At 32.4% G+C, this 16643-nt stretch overlaps 1 long non-coding RNA gene across 1 annotated transcript; it reads right to left on the bottom strand.

Moving 5' to 3' along the window:
• Positions 1-499: 499 nt before the first annotated feature.
• On the bottom strand, positions 500-5961 carry LOC143076264 (uncharacterized). The gene is made up of 5 exons (XR_012978586.1): positions 4740-5961; positions 3330-3407; positions 2101-2177; positions 1440-1514; positions 500-768 (listed from the first exon to the last, which is right to left on the bottom strand). It is a non-coding gene; the product is annotated as an uncharacterized LOC143076264 (long non-coding RNA).
• Between the last annotated feature and the right edge of the window lie 10682 nt (positions 5962-16643).

Raw genomic sequence — 16643 nt, 5'->3', positions numbered from 1 at the left:
GATCTTCAACACATTGAGAACATCCCATAGAAGACGAACAATTAGGGCCAGTGGCTCATGATTTGGGACAAGATAAAAAATGCGGCGGGGTTAAATGTGTTTTGTGAGATCTCAACCTCCCCTTAATACCTCTAACCAGTTTAGATTAGACATACACACAGCAAAGTTACCTGTCTGTATGACTTGACAACATAATGATACATAGAAGAATAGATGTGGCTTGATTGCCAATAAGACAACTGTCTATAAATACCAAACGACAATATAATGAAAGGTTATGAGTAGACTATCGTTGTTCTTTACTGTTTCTTTGATGTTAGGAGAAGTATATAGTTTATGATTTTATTTATATAACTTTAAAAAAATAATTGATCGAGATTAAAAGAAGACTATGTTAAGACAAAAAAAAAGTTCCCCAGCACATTTTCATGAGCTTGTCCCAAGTCAGAATTTATCGTGTATCATATCGTAATGCTATTCGTTATTAATGCCACTCACTTTATAATCACATAAGCTAAATTTTCAATTCAATAAAAATTCTTAAAAATCAAAGTACAAGTCAAGTTTCCGGTATGTGTTAGCAAAAGTAACACAATCTTATTTCTCATCATCATATACATGTTAATCAATGAAAAGGTGGTCTTTTTTCTTAAAATCACTAGTACATGCATAAGGATGTGTCTAGTTCAAAGTATGGAAAATGTCCTTGATGCTTCATTGCTTTCTTGGAGCCCGATTTGTTTCTGGACGTTTTGAAGAAACTGTTTTCTGAAAATGAATAATAAATATTTTATTCTACTAATTATATTTTAACTTGCATGATACGAGTGTTTTATTTATAGCACCAAAGAGAATAATTGGAAAACTGGTAATTATCTACGTGGGTCAGATTGAAGAAAGGAGGGTCTTAACTTCTGTAACTGTTTTTTGGGCCAACTTTTCGATTTTACACTTTATGTCCTATTCTTTACTACCCTATTTTTCTCTTTTCTTCATCGAACAGTACATGTATGTACTACTATTCGTCTTTTCTTTCTCATTTTGTACTTTTTGGGTTGTTTCATAGACAATTATCCTATTTCTCTCATAAATTCTAGAATCATGGGGTTGATGCGAAACAACATCCAACATGCAACCATTATAAAAAAGTGCATTTATATTATTTAAGTAGTGATTTTATTACATATCAATTTTCGCAATTGCGAGACTTAGATTATTCATTTTTGCCAGATGTCAAAGCTCGAAAAGAAATAGGTTAATAATTCATAATGCTTACCTTTTTAAAAAGTTGAAGACAATATTTGAATTTTTAATATTCTACTTGTAACTTTATACTTACAGCAAAACATATAAATCAATGTACGATTTTCACTTGATTTTAAACAATATAGAGCAGGTCAATAAACTTTAAAATCACTAAACAATTAATAAATAATTACCATTCTTCTTAAAAATTCATCAGTTTTGTAAGTTGCAGGTGAACATCAATTTGTCAATAATCACGTCTGGTAGTCCTAGTTTGATAGTAAAATTAGAATTTAGCTATTTATATGCATGTATATCCAAGACTAATTAACCGATCCTAATCAAATTTAGGTAATTGTTGATATTCAAAAATATTTTTTTTCAATAGCCAGTACCGATAGTCTTTTCACAAATTTGGGGTTAGCTGTTAATTTCTGTGTCATTTTGCAGTTTATTTCTGTGTCATTGTGGAGTTATCTCACTGGGAATCATACCACACCTTCTTGTTCATATATATGCTGTTCGTTTGACAGTCTATTCTAAAAGCGTATTTAATCTGTTTGGTACATTTATCTATAATGTGTTTAAGGATGTACCTTTGAGCCAATTTGTGCTTCTAAATACACTTCTGTATATTAAACATGTAAACTATGAATGCACAATTTATAAGCATTGGTAAAGTAGCATCTGCTATGCAACAACCCACATGTTTGATAGTAAAATGAAAATTGGAGCTATTTATATGTGTAGTTATCGAATTACTTGTAAACCGGTTTTTATCAAATTTAGATAACTGTCAATACTCCAAATTCAAATTGATTTTTTTAATTTTAAGAATGACTTAATGTTATGTACCTCTGAGCTCTTCTTTCAAATTAGGTCCAATCTCTACTTCACTTTAATGTGTGGTTCTAATACGCTCTTACGTACACCTGTACTTTAAACATGTAAACAATGTATTCAAAATTTATAAGCATATGTAAAGGTAGCATCATCTATGCAGCAACTCGCAAAGTGAATAGGTATTCATGGTTTGATAGTAAAAGGAAATTTGGAGCTATTTAAGGTAGCACAATACAAAGATTTTTTTACTTCCAATCACTAACCTTTGAAATGCTGTAACTTTCTTATGAATGCATAGCAAATAATAAAAGAGGTATATATAGATAGATAAAAGATTAATCTTTTAAATGAATGCAATATTTTTATTATGCAATCATTATGAAATCAATCATTATGTAATTAGTGGCAAAACCTTGGTAAGTTCACTTGAATGAATTTAGCTCTATCATCTCTTTAACTATACAGAAAATTTTAACGAAATCTTAATCAACATATCATGGGCTTCAAAAGGGTGTCTCACATTGTCTCTATGGTATTCCATTCTCTCATAAATCTCTAACTAGTATAAACATCCTAACCACATAAAAGAAGATAATGTTTAATTAGGTGTAAAATTTGCTCTATACATTCTATCTGAAACCTGAGACACCCTTTTGTAGATAATGGCCATAGGAACAACATATAATAAAATCAACCCTCTAGGGATACCTATGCAGAAGCTAATTTCATTTGAAAGTGGAAATTTGGTGATAAATATTTTAGACACAGTTAACATTATAATTGGTTATAGAATTGTTGCATAATACTAACATTGCGTTAATTTGAAAGAGTAATCTGTTAGCTAGCCAAAACTACCACTTTTATAAATTTTCAAGCATTATTAAGAAAGTTACAGCATTTTAAAACTTGGGAGTTGGAGTTATAAAATCTTTGTATTGTGCTACCTTAAATGTGTGTATATCGAATTACTTATTTACAGATTCTTTTAAAATTTAGATAATTGTTGATAATAAAAATCAATGTCCACTAGTTTGCCTTTTTGCAAATTTTGCCTGTGGTGCGGAACTGAAAAGGAAACAGGCTGTTAATTTCTGTGTCAGTTGGTCTCTTGTGGAGAGTTGTCTCATTGGCAATTATACAACATCTTCTTTTTCATTTTTTTGATGTTCGTTTTACAGCCCATTATACTAGCTTATTTAATATTTTTGGTAAATTTATCTGTAATGAGTTAAGGAATGTACCTCTGAGCTCTTCTTTAAAATTAGGTCCAATCTGTACTTCACTTTAATTTGTGTTTCTCACTACACTCCTACGTACATCTGTATATCAAACATGTAAACATTGTATGCAAAATTTATAAGCATATCTGAAGTAGCATTTTCTCTGCAGCGACTCATAAATTAAATAGGCCTATAGCTATCTTTAACACTAAGCGATAGCTTTAAGGTGGTACCCAACACCTTGACTAAAAATTATTTGGCTCGTTTAATTTTCATAAAGTTTTGACAAAATATTTACTTTGACCCTTTGACAAAAATATAAAAATTTCAAAAAATTTGAACCAACCAATTTATCGGGAAAAATTACACTGGTTATATTGCAAATAATTTTGATCATTTAGAAGCTTAATGTTCCCTTAACGACCTAACGTAGTTAAAACGTTTAGCTGATTTTACAGAGTTATCTCCCTGCAGTGTTAGGTACCACCTTAATAGAATATGAGTAGATGCCGTAAGTTTTATCTAATGATTCATTTAACATTTTGCAAACCAGGAAATTTTTAAGTTTGTCTTCTGTAACGGGTGTCGCTTATTATTGTTTGCTGTATGGATACCTTTAATATGTGGATAGTGAATTCAGAAATTATTGCAATTTCGTCATGACCAACTAATATCAAGATTAATTTTGATTATTGTGATTTCAGTAAAAGCTGCAAAAAGAAATATGTATCGGGTATTATAATGCGAGTTCTTATTCGTGCAATAATACAAACCTTATCGTATTATTCGCATTAATAAAAATATCGCACGTTACTAGTTTCTGAATTTACAATTTTACATGTGTAGTTTTTTTTACATAATCCATGTCATTATATTTTAGTTGATAGTTGATGTCCTTGGCATTAAGTAAGGTCATTGAGTCATCATGATATCAATTTGATGATAGACTGTTGAGCTATAAAGATATCATTCTTAATTGTAGTATTCAATGTTTAGCATTGCATTGGTTTGTGCATATGCCATGTAGGTGTACCTCGATTTTATAATTGTATAAACTATTAGAAATAGTTTTTTTTTAAAGCCAGTGATTTACAAGCAGTAATATATACTTAATAATTAAACAATTACTAGTAAACAGGCTGGGGATACCCCGCTATGCATTAAGTATTTCTCTCCAATCTATAAAAGTGTGAAATTTTAATTAGAAATAAATATCATCGTGTTTTCTTTTATATTTATAAGGCATGCTAGGATGGAGTGTTGCCTTTGATTGTTTTTGACAAATAAGAATAAACCCTATTTTTTCTGCAACAAGATCTCCCTTCTCACAGCAATTAATTGGTAGGTATTGTTTGTAGATTTTACTGGTGTAGCCATGTTTTACTCTTCGTTACATGTATAATAGGTTAATCAAAATTTAACGTTTCTTACCCGAGCCAGTTGAATATTTCAAGGTCAACTTCTGTCATATCTCTTTGCTTATGTTAGATGTTTTCCCCTTCCATGTTTGATGATGTAGAGCAATTCAAGAATAAAACACTCCTTTTCTATTCAAATGTACATTAAGTTCCTTCTTTCATTTGCAGTACATGTATATGATCTTTTCAAAGTTTGATAGTCATGCAACCAAGGATTTGATGAAATCTAGATTTTGTTTTAGAAAATCTAAGACGATTTTATGACTCTGATGCACTATTTTACTGATTGATGATCTGTTTCATATTACCTCTCAAAAGAATGCAAACTTAACTCAATCAGAAGTTCAAGTAGCAATTTTTACTATACAGTAACAATTCATGCATTAACAATATTTAAAACAGTCAGAATAAAAATAGTTATAAATCTCAAACAAACATAAAAGTACATTCAACTAGAAAAATGTAAAACAGTTCCATTCAAGTTCAATATTATACTCTCTAACCATACATTTATCTATTATAGAAAATGTGTGGTCGAATATATGTAACATAAATAATTTACTCCATAAACTCCACAATACTCATGACCCTTAATCACTTAACACATAACACAGCCCATTGGACTTAGTAGATGCGGATCCATGGTGGGGGTGAGGGGGAAGATAATGATCATTCCCACTTTTACTGGATGATATATATTGTTTCAGCATTAAAACTATTTTTCACCTCTGGCTTTATTATGTATTCAATTTTCTGTAATTAAAAAAACAATTTGAAAAACAATAAATCAACTACACATGCCTTTACTCATCTACATTAAATAGCTTAATACATGTGTATATTTAGTACACACAATGATAACCTCTATATCATATCTCAAACACAAGTAAAGAAATAAAAATCTAAATTTACAAAATTACTTAGTATATCTAACTTGCTTCATCTAAACCTCACTACTGAATATGACATTACCCCTTTTCTACCCTTTGCACATTTATCAATCTACAATACGTAAGCCTATGAGAAGGTCTGCATGGGGGTTTGTCAATTCGTTATGTTTTTTTTATTTTTAAGATCATTGTTCGCATTTCTTTATTAATTTTGTCAATCATTCGAACTCTTTTTTTTTGCCTATTTTCTCTATTATGTTTTGCCGTTTGTGCTGCCCTTTTCTGATAATATCTCTAATTTTTTAAACAGTATCCATACCCTCTTATATTAAGTCGTAAAACTTAAAAAAATACAGTCACAAAGACCAGAAAATGACTTAGACACCTTTGTACAAAAATTATGCACTAAAACAACAATGTTTAAAAAATTGTGCAACTGATATTGATTTGATACTTCAAAAGGATTCCTTTTCATAGTTACCTTGAAAAAAACCTGAAATACTTGTTTATAATTTAAGAAATCAGGTAATGCTGAGTACATGTTATCAATTTATTGATACACTTGATTAAAACACTGAGTAAAATGACATCTGTCATTTTTTCAAAACATTGTGAAGAACAAACAGAATAAATAAAAGAAAAAAAACAAAAGAAAAAAATACATTCTAACTGAAATAAAATTCCTGCCCGATAAGGATATCATGCAGTTAGCAAAATTATCAATGTTGCAAACATCTATTTTTGTTTATTTGATGTTCATAAAATGTAAACTTTTAATATCTATATACAAAATATGGATAGCATAACAGAGGTTACAAAAGTATTTAAAGATTTAACAAAAGTATGTTAACACAAAGGTATTTGAATAAATTAATTTGTGTACACTTATATGCAAAACAATATAAATAATAAACGCCGGTATCATTACACGGACCACTGTCATACTTTAGTAGTCGTATGTTATTAAATCGTTTTTAAAGAAATAGATCGAGAAATACTTTCTGATTTAAAAGCATACGAATAAAATCAAAATTACTACAAAAAAGTACAAAAGAGCATAGAAGTAAATTCAAAAATTCATCATAGAATTAAACGAAATTCAATTATAGATAACAATAAAAATAAATACAACTTTCGTAGCTTTACTTACTCATTTACCAGTTCATTACATAGATGCAATAAGGGAAATGCAATTCTTACATATATACAATGCTTAGAATGAGAAAAAAATAGTCAATTCACAACATGTTTAGATTTGTTTATGTTTGCAAATGTTATGATGAACAGATCAATAATTTTGTTTTATATTTACAATAAATACCGTAAATAATGGATAGTTGTTTTATCTGAATAATACCTCATCTTCTCATTTTTTATACTAAAAAGCCTAACATTTTGTAAAAATGAGGACATCGAGTATAATGAATAGACATTTATTTCGTATGTCCGTGAATTTCTGACGTTATGATACTCAGTACACTACTATGACATCAGTGGTATATTTTTTTTCAACAGAACACATATCAAGTGTTAACATGGTTAATAGGATACTTTAAAATGAGACAATAAAATGTAAAAAAAAAAAAAAAAAATTGGAAGCAAAAAACATCTTACCTATGATATCACTACATTGTCAATAAAAATAAATGTGCAAATATCAGGCAAACTGTCATTATGCACTTAGTTCTTAACAGAGATGTGAAAGTTAAAGCTTGCAAAAACATTTTACCCTGACGCATTTTACAATCTTCGTATAAGACATGATCTTGAAACACGATAGTTGTGTGAGGTTGTAAAGTACAGAATTTCAAATGAAAATGAAGAAAAAAATATCATTGTAGAAGTTTAAATATTTTCAGACCAAAATCAAGTAGATGAAAAATGATAGCTGACAGAATATTTGATATAAATTATTTGAATCAGATGTAATTATAATAACTTAATCTCAGATTTCAAGGGGCCAAATAATGACCTTAGTTGATCATCGCCGCCATTCCTATCTAGTTAAGCACAAATGTATACATAATATATATGTCATATCAATACTACATAAATATTAAAAAATGTGATATTTTATTGTTTTATCTAAAATGCTGTTATATTATATCTTTTTTCGTGAATGATAAAACATTATCCATTTCAAGAAAAAATCAGTTGCCGTTAAAAATATCAAGCATAAAGCAATGGAAATAAATGTCACTCTACGAAATGTACAGCAAAAAAATTAAAAAAATGGTTTCATTATGATCTATTTTAGGATGAAATAATGAACTATGGTTGACAATCCCCCAAACAAATAACGAGGAAAAAGTGGTAAATAAACATTAGTAACGCTGTTTGTAAACAAAAATCAACAAATAGTCCAGACTTATTGATAATTGATTCACCAGACCGCATTAAGTCTACACACGAAGCACAAGTGCCACTCGAATCTAACCAGTTATAAGGTCAAAAAAGATTTGAATTTGGAGGGCATTGAAAACTGAAACTTTTACAAGGTGATGCTAAATTTAGCTTAGGCTATTTATCCATGGGTTAGAAGAACCTTCATGTATCGGATATTTTTTCAGACGTTTTATAAAAACACCAAAAGATTGAAGAAATGATATTTCACTCTGAGGTGCTGACTATTGGAATGCTGATGACCTTGAAAGACAAAATAAAATATGCTGAATAAAAACTGTACAATACATCTAAATTGAAAAAAGCACAAGATTTCACTCGGAGGGTAATACAATAACAAACACTAAAATAAAACTAAAATATCTTTGTAAATGTTTTCTTTATTCGGAACATTTACTTATGCTTTCACTGTTATGGCTCTAATGGTGTCCGGCCATTTAATACGTTTTGTAAAGCAGGAAGCCAAGTCTGTCTTATTTTTCAAACCTTGCTGCTTTATTACTTCAATAACTATATCAACTGCAGGAGTGGGTACTCCAGCGATTTTGGCAAGGTTTTTGAATATTTGTTTAGGACTTTCTCCGTTCTTTACGGCATTAACGAGAGTTAGCAAAATTCTTTTGTCGATTTCAAGTTTAACTGCTAAGTGCCCAACAAGAGTTGAAATATTCTTATCTTTCACTAGGTCTATAAAACAGTCAATATATATTTTCGGGATGTCCAATTGACTAGAAAAGTAACGCAGCAGAGAAAAGACCCTATCCAACCAGTCAGGAGTTTGCATGATCGTAAAACACATGTCAAATATTTCTCGTTTGGGTTTATCCAAACAAAGTTTACTCACGTCTTTCAGTATATATATTATAAGTTTTATATCACAGTTCTGTATCTTTCCGTCAACTAAGCTATGTAAGAAGCCAATGGTTTCAGTGGAAAAGTTATAGTGGTGAGAAATGCAAATATGAATCTTCTTCATTCCTTCCAGTAGAGATGTCTCATTCAAGAGAGATTTCAAAATAGACGAAATTAGCTTTTTATCGATTTTACTGTGTTCACTGATCCATCTACACAACATATTGATTTCACCTTTGAACACATAAACCTGGACAGCTTTTAGAATGTCTTGCGACACTCCTGCCTTCATTGTCAAAATTTCAATGAGAATGAAACTTAGATTGGATAATTTGAATGGATATCGCATACCAACTAATCTTTCAATGATATCAGAAGGAATTCCTAGTTCGTCGGAAATCATTGGAATGTACTGATTTAATTTATCTAATATTACATTATTGTCAGTTTGCTTCGTTGGTTTCCGTGTTAGGGATTTAATGGTCTCCAGTGATTCGATTAGTTCTGGTTTAGCTTCAACTGATTTAGCTACTTGTAAAAAAATCTCTAATATAAGCGATGGGATAGACCTTTTAGGATTTTGTCCAGTCAATACTTTATTCAAATCAATACTGACATCTGACTGTATGCCAAAGAACTCTCCAATACCACCCACAACTTCAGTCAGCACTGCTTTCAAATTCTTTTCACATTTAAATATTTTGAGTATAATTGGCATTATGCGTTCATCGATACTTAAATTCTTGCATCCCCATTGGACTATTTTTATCATCATTTTTTCAGTTTCATTTTTCAACAGATCTGTTACTATGTATAAAAATTCTTTCGAAATTCCTAATCTTCGTTCAAACAATTGCAAAAAAGTGTCAAACTGTTCCTGACTAATAAATATTTTCAACGTATCTTGTATAATTGCAACTATAAGTTCTTTTGTATCATATGTTGGTGTTTTCCCGTTCAACAGACTCTGAAAACATTCAATAGTTTTTTCTGATATGTTGTAGTATTTGGCAATGCAAATAGGAATCTTCTTTAGCCACGTGGTTTGACTTTGTTCATTTTGAATGGTTTGTAATATTGTAAGTAGCAGCTTTGAGTCAATGTTTATCCATGTTCCTAAGCATTCAGATATAGGTTCACAGTCGCCTTCAAATACAATAGACTTTATTGACCTTGGCAATTCCAACGGTATTCCGATCTTTGCACTGACGATTTCCGCCACAGCAAGAAAAAGTTCACATGGATCAAACGGGTCTTCTAAATCAACAAGTGTAACAAGAATGTCAGGTGGAATGCCAAATCCATTGGCAAGTGCTGGGATGTACGGTTTTAAAATCGCAAACAGCATATGAACAAACAACTTTCCAATATCTTTTACTGAAATGTTTCCCTCTAGAATCGAATCCAAAAGGTGTTGCTGATTCTTGGACAGTCCAATCATTTGACCAATGCTACTAATTACGGGAACTATGCTGGTATAGTCTAGTTTGCGTTTTACAATGCAATTTAAGACAAACGTTACAAGCTCACCTGTTGTACCTGTTGCTTGTGTAATCCATGAAGTTAACAAAGTACAATCTTTCTTCTGATCTAATTCAATGACACCACGCACAAATCCTTCGGGGAGTCCAAAGTCAATCGCAATTGACATAAAACACTGACAGATCATGTCTTCAGGAGCATCAGCTTGCAGTAAATTCCATAAAAGTTTAGAGACTTGATCATCAGCACCAATTGCTTTACATTCTATGAAAACAGTCGATCTTTTATCCGTATCCTCAATTTGGTTAAAGATGTAACGTATTTCTTTTAGTTTTTGTTCTGGCGGTTTCGCGTTCATTATGAGTTCTAAATCTGATCTGATAGCTGGATGAAGATCGTGCTTTTTGGAGTAAGTAATAAAGATGACATTGAAAATACTTATAATACTACAGTCATTCATAAGAGTTGTGCCAAGCTCATTGAGAACAGACTGATTTACATCAGATTTTTTCGACAGCCATGCGATGAGTACATCAACATTCCCTTCTTTTGCAAAATCTTTGATTGCATTAATGGTATCTCCTTCGACTCTGACATGTTGCAATAGAAATAATAGAAATGGGATACCTGCCGTTGGAATCTCTCCGTTTAGTATTTGTTTTCCAAGATTTATGGCATTTGTTATTTGTCCTGCTGACTCCGATGCTAAAGGTAACAGCTTTTCAAAAAACTGTGTGACAGGATTTTCCTGTGAAATTACAGATGACTTACTTATCTGAATGCAGATTTGTAAGACAAATGTCTGCATTCCACATTCTGGCATATTGCCGTCAATGATATGTTTTATTTCTCTGGCCATATCCGATGAGAGCCCAATATGTGTTGATAGAGAAGTTACAAAAGATATAACTGCAGATTTCAGATTGCAACAGTCATTTAACGACAACTCTATAGTTGCTGTTAGATTGGTATCTAGACCAATAGCGTTGCACAATATATTTACTAAGGTTGTATTCGCTTTGCCATGCATCATGTCTATCAAAACCTCAAGAATACTTTTCGGAATACCGACTCTTTGTCCAATTGCATGTAAACAAAACATGGCCTTTTCCAAATTGTTTGGTTTGATTAGAATAGTGGTGAAGAAGTCAATTATTTCTTCTGAAATATGCACGGCATTCAGAACTTCCTTGATTATTCTTTGTCCCTCATGACTCTTGAAAAAAATTTCTACCATAGTCCACTGATTTTGTTGTAGCTTTTTATTGTCACATGATGATATTATAATGGTTATAAATTGGAAAAGTTCTTCGGACAAACCAAAATATTTTCCAGTATGCTTAACTATTGTCAATATTTCCTCTCTCTTAATCGTTTTACCACGAACGATTCCTATTATAGTCAAAACAAGTTTTTTATCAATGTTTGCAGCACCACAAATCCATGAAATGAGATTCTCTGGATTGCCATCTACCAGCAAAGATTGTAATACAGCAGAAAAATTACCTGGAATCTTTAATCTATCGAGATTTGCTTTAAGGAACTTAAATACTTTATCCTGTGTTATTCCTCCTTCAACGATACATACTAAACTGTTTATTATGTCTTGTGGTATACCTAATCTAGTAGCAAGAATGTTGCTTATTTCCTGTATTGCCTCTTTTCCTACAGCTTTCACCAGATCTTTTCCAATTCTCGTTATGTGTTGTGATATTTTCCCTTCGAATTCGGCAGAAAATGAAAACGACAGTGAATGATCCAACTGTCTGCGTTTACTTAGGTCAGTTATAACTTGTTCGGCAACGGATGAATCTACTATGTCGGATTTAGAAACTATGCATGAATGATATTGTCCCTTTGCAAATTTTATGCTACCATTGAGTTTCTTTTTCCCTTTTAACATTTTATTCGGTTTACTGAGTCTGAATCCAAGATTAATTTCATATGCTTTCTCGTGGACACTGTGATTTACTATATTTTGTGCAAATTTGTGAACATCTCCATCAAAAACAATTGAGGCACCTTTTGTTTCTAAAGTTCCAACACTCAATCCCTTACTTCCTCCATCGACATCAATCGACGTTGGCTGATTGATCTTCTCACCACCCTCGAGGCCAATATCAATTCCTCCTCCACATAGCGACCGTGTCACAAGGTCTATATCAGCTGTGACACCAAGCTTTACTCTTGACATTCTATCAGATCGAGATTTGATATCCAGGTTGTCCACTTGACCTGTCAAGCCACCGCTATCTATATTAGAGGTATCAATTGTGACATGTTTTGTATTGTCCAAATGCAGTGTCCCACCAACGTGTAGTTTCTGCATCTGTTGTGTTGTTTGCTCGCTTCTTTCATAGCTTGCACTCACTGTTGCTATATTTGATTCAACTCCAATACCTATGTTGACACGTTTATCATGGGCCTCAAGTGAAGCTCCTTCTATTCTCAAATCATCAGTCCTTACATTCATATTACCTTTCACATCTATATTCGATGAATTAAGTACACTTACTTTCTTAGCCCTCACATTATAATCGCCGCCTATATTAGTCGAATCAGTGCTTGTTGATTGATTACTTCTATGCTCATAAATTGCTTCAATTCCAAATGTTCCCCCCTTATCTTTTGTAGATTTCTGTGCATTAAATTTGATCCCCATTTCATTAGTCTCATGATTTAAAAGCCGACGTGAATGCGTTATTTCTCCCATTTCTGCACTTTCTGAAACATTACCAGCTGAATTGAGATTGCTTCCATGCCATTGAATGTTCGATGTTTCTGATACTAATGAGGTTCTTGCTTCAGCAGACGAATCTTCCAGTGATGTCCCTTGTGATTGTTGCGAACTTTCATCCTTTCGATAGTATTTTATTCCCAAAAAGGATGAAGTTGTTTTCGTTTTTGTCGTGGTTTGAAGGTCAAGCATTGATATTCCTCCAGTGGCACGAATATCGTTTCCCAATTCTGATTTTATGTTACCGGCTACACTTGTAAAGCTTCCCCCGGCTTTGAACACATTCGACCTACCAGCTATTGTAGACTTTTCTACATGTGTTGTGGTAGTTTCTGTGGTTCTTTTACGAACTCCAAACAATGATTTTTTTGTTTTTCTTTTTGTAGTTTCGTATTTGTTCGCCGTAATCGATATGTTGTTTCCAGCTTTAAAAATATTTTCCCCTTGGCTACTGATTTCCGATGCGTGGATTTTGATGTTTCGTTCTGCTTCAAGGTCTATTGCGGGGTGTTCTTTATTTGTTCTTCCAGCACTCAATTTACTCTTTTTGCAAGGTCCTCCATTTGCGTCTGATGAAATAATTATGTCATGATGAGCTTTTATTTTCATTCCACTACCGGCGTCTAATTCACTAGAAGACAAGGAAACTGAATCCGTCTCTGACTCCAAATTGATATTTTCTCCAGCACTTACAGAAGATCTTTCACACAACCGAAGTTTTCCTCTCGAAGTCAGTCGAACGTTTTCTTTTGCTTTGATTTTAACATTTTTGTCAATTTTCAAAATTCCTTTAGTTGTTACTAATTCAAGATTCTTTGCATCCATTCCCTTTCTTACATCAATACTTGCTGCTTTTATTGACAAACTAAATTGAGCTTTTTGTTGAGTTGCAATGATGACGTTCTGATCTTCAACAATTAATCCTAAATGATCAGCTATTTTCAAGTCTTTGTAAACATCTGACCTATTTAGTAGTTTGTTTATATCTTCCAGTGCACGTGTAGTCAGATTTAAACATCCAAACTCATGATTTGCCTTTTGATTGATACCTGTTAAAGAAATATCCCCATGCTTAGCTTCTATGTTTGCCTTATTTGCCTTGATCTTTTCATTTAATGTGATGTTGCCACATTTTGATACTGCATTCATTTTTTCTGCTTGTATTTCGCCAAAATCCGTGTAACCTTTGCTTGTAGTATTTAGTTCTGTCACTTTCATATTTTTAGCGTCAATTGTTTTTCCACTTTCCAAAGTGGCTTTTCCTTTTGTAGAAACATTATCTAATGTAATGTTTTCACTTGCCTTTAAATCAAGTTGTTTAGATTTTACATTATCTGCATCTATTCTTTTAGATGTCACGGACATATCTTGTTGAATATTTGCTGTGTTAATTTGTACTTTTTGTTGTGCTTTTACATGAAGCGTCTTTGCATCGATGTTTTGTATTGTTGCACTATTTCCGTGAACATTTGCCTCTCCCTCAGTTTTGACTGACTGCAGAATTGCTTCTTGGCTCACATCAACATGTAAATGTTTTGATTCCAGGTTTTTAACTTCAGCACTGTCACCTGTCAATCTAATACTTCCTGTTATTGCTTTCATAATCCGACCTTGCCCACCAAGTTGTTTGATTTTACTTGCAGATATGATTATATCACCACATGCTTCAATATAGCCGTCATTTTTCCAGAGTCCTGTTCTTCCCTGGAATTTTAATGATGCAAAGGATAAGTGTCCATCCGAACGAAAATCTGTATGTTTGCCCTCATTTATAAAAGAATCAATTCGTATACCTTGCTCAAGATAGTTTTGTGGAAACTCCAAGCTTTTGCTGAACGAGTTTGGTCCAAATATCTTATTTATAAGATTTTTTGCTACTTTTTTGCTTCTTTTTTTAAGATTTTTATATTTGATCCTTACAAAGTCATCATTGAGTTCAAAGGGAATTATTTTGGAATAGAAACTGTGTGCGTTATCTAAAGATGTGATCATTTCATTCATGTCAAACTGTCCTAAACCCCCCTTCGAAATTTTTTCGCATATTTTTACAACGTCGTCACACAGATGTGATGAAACACTCAGATTACATATAACTTGTTGTATTTTGATTGTTTGTTCTATCAATTTGTGAATATCCTCTGGCGTATTGGCCATCGAAATCTTTGATAAAGAAGAATCAACTACCGATTTCCATCTTTCTAGGTCACCTGCTTGAGGAATTGTTGACATTTTCGCTGAGAATTGAAAGTTTAGAACGGATTTGATACTAATTGATTCCGAATGAAGAAATGAACCAACAATGATACAAAGAAGACCTTCAATAACAAGAATCTTCTGATTTTCTCCTCCAATCTGGGAAATGTGTTCCACTATTGTTTTTTCAAAATTCTTTGGACAGTTTAGACAAATGGGGGCCACTATTCCAATTTTTGTACAACGAACCTGTCCATTATTGACAAAAGAACAGTCTGCTTCAATTTTTATCTCTCCTTCACTTTTGATGTCACCCATAATCAACATATTACTAGCATCAAAGTGCATTTTTGCTTCGCCGTCTATGCTATTTAAATAATGAATTTGGCCTTTCATTTCTACTGTTGTCGCTGTTATTTTCAAAGTAGATTCGCTCTTTTCTTGATGGTTATTGTCAATCTTGCCTTCTGTATCTATTAAAATAGATGATTCAGCCAGTATCTTTATCCCTGGTGTATTTTCTATTCGCCCCTTTAAATCTATTGACGTTGCTTGTATCTCCAAATTCTTAACATTTACTACTTTACTGTTGGAATCAACACACAATGACTGTGCAGCAAATAAGTCTGCTGTCTGGATATCCGAAATCCTTAAATTTCTGAAAGAAACACAGTGTCCTTCGATTTCTATCACTGATTGGTATGTGCTCCTTGTATCTGCTTTTGGACCACATATACTACCACTAAGCTCAACACTCCCATGAATTGTTGTATCTTCTTCTCTGGCATTACCTATGTATAACTTCCCTTTTACTAATTCTATTTTACAAGTGTCATCCATTCTGATGAGCTCAGAAGCGATCAGATTGCACTCTCCGAGGGAAAACAAACAATCTGATTTTTCTAAGAGTGAAATGCTTTTTTTACAGTCTACCAAACAGTCACCCTGTATACGGCAATCAAATCGTCCATTAATACCAACTGTACTCACATCTTCTAAAACCACATGGTCGTTGGAATTCTCTGATATGATTATAACTTGTCCTCTCCTCGAAATATAGAATGATTCTACTACAAAGTGAGCAGGTCCCATTACATGAAGCTGACCATTTACTGTAAGTCTATCACTCTTGTTCATTTTCGAATTCGGTTCACAAGAAAAATCATTACACCGAAGAACTGCTCGGTCATTTATGTCAATTATTCTCCCACGACTCAAATATAGATGACCACTTGTATTAACCATACCGTAAAACTGAATGGATCCGTCACTAGCAGCTGCAATTTGTAAGTGAGGAACGTCTATCTCTCCTTTCATAATGACATCACCGAAAGTGCTAATAATTCTAGCCTTTATTTGA

The sequence above is a fragment of the Mytilus galloprovincialis genome, chromosome 5 (assembly GCF_965363235.1).
Source record: "Mytilus galloprovincialis chromosome 5, xbMytGall1.hap1.1, whole genome shotgun sequence".
Classification (NCBI taxonomy): Eukaryota; Metazoa; Mollusca; class Bivalvia; order Mytilida; family Mytilidae; genus Mytilus; species Mytilus galloprovincialis.
Note: the sequence above shows the minus strand (reverse complement) of the source record. Positions and strands in the feature narration are given on the sequence as shown.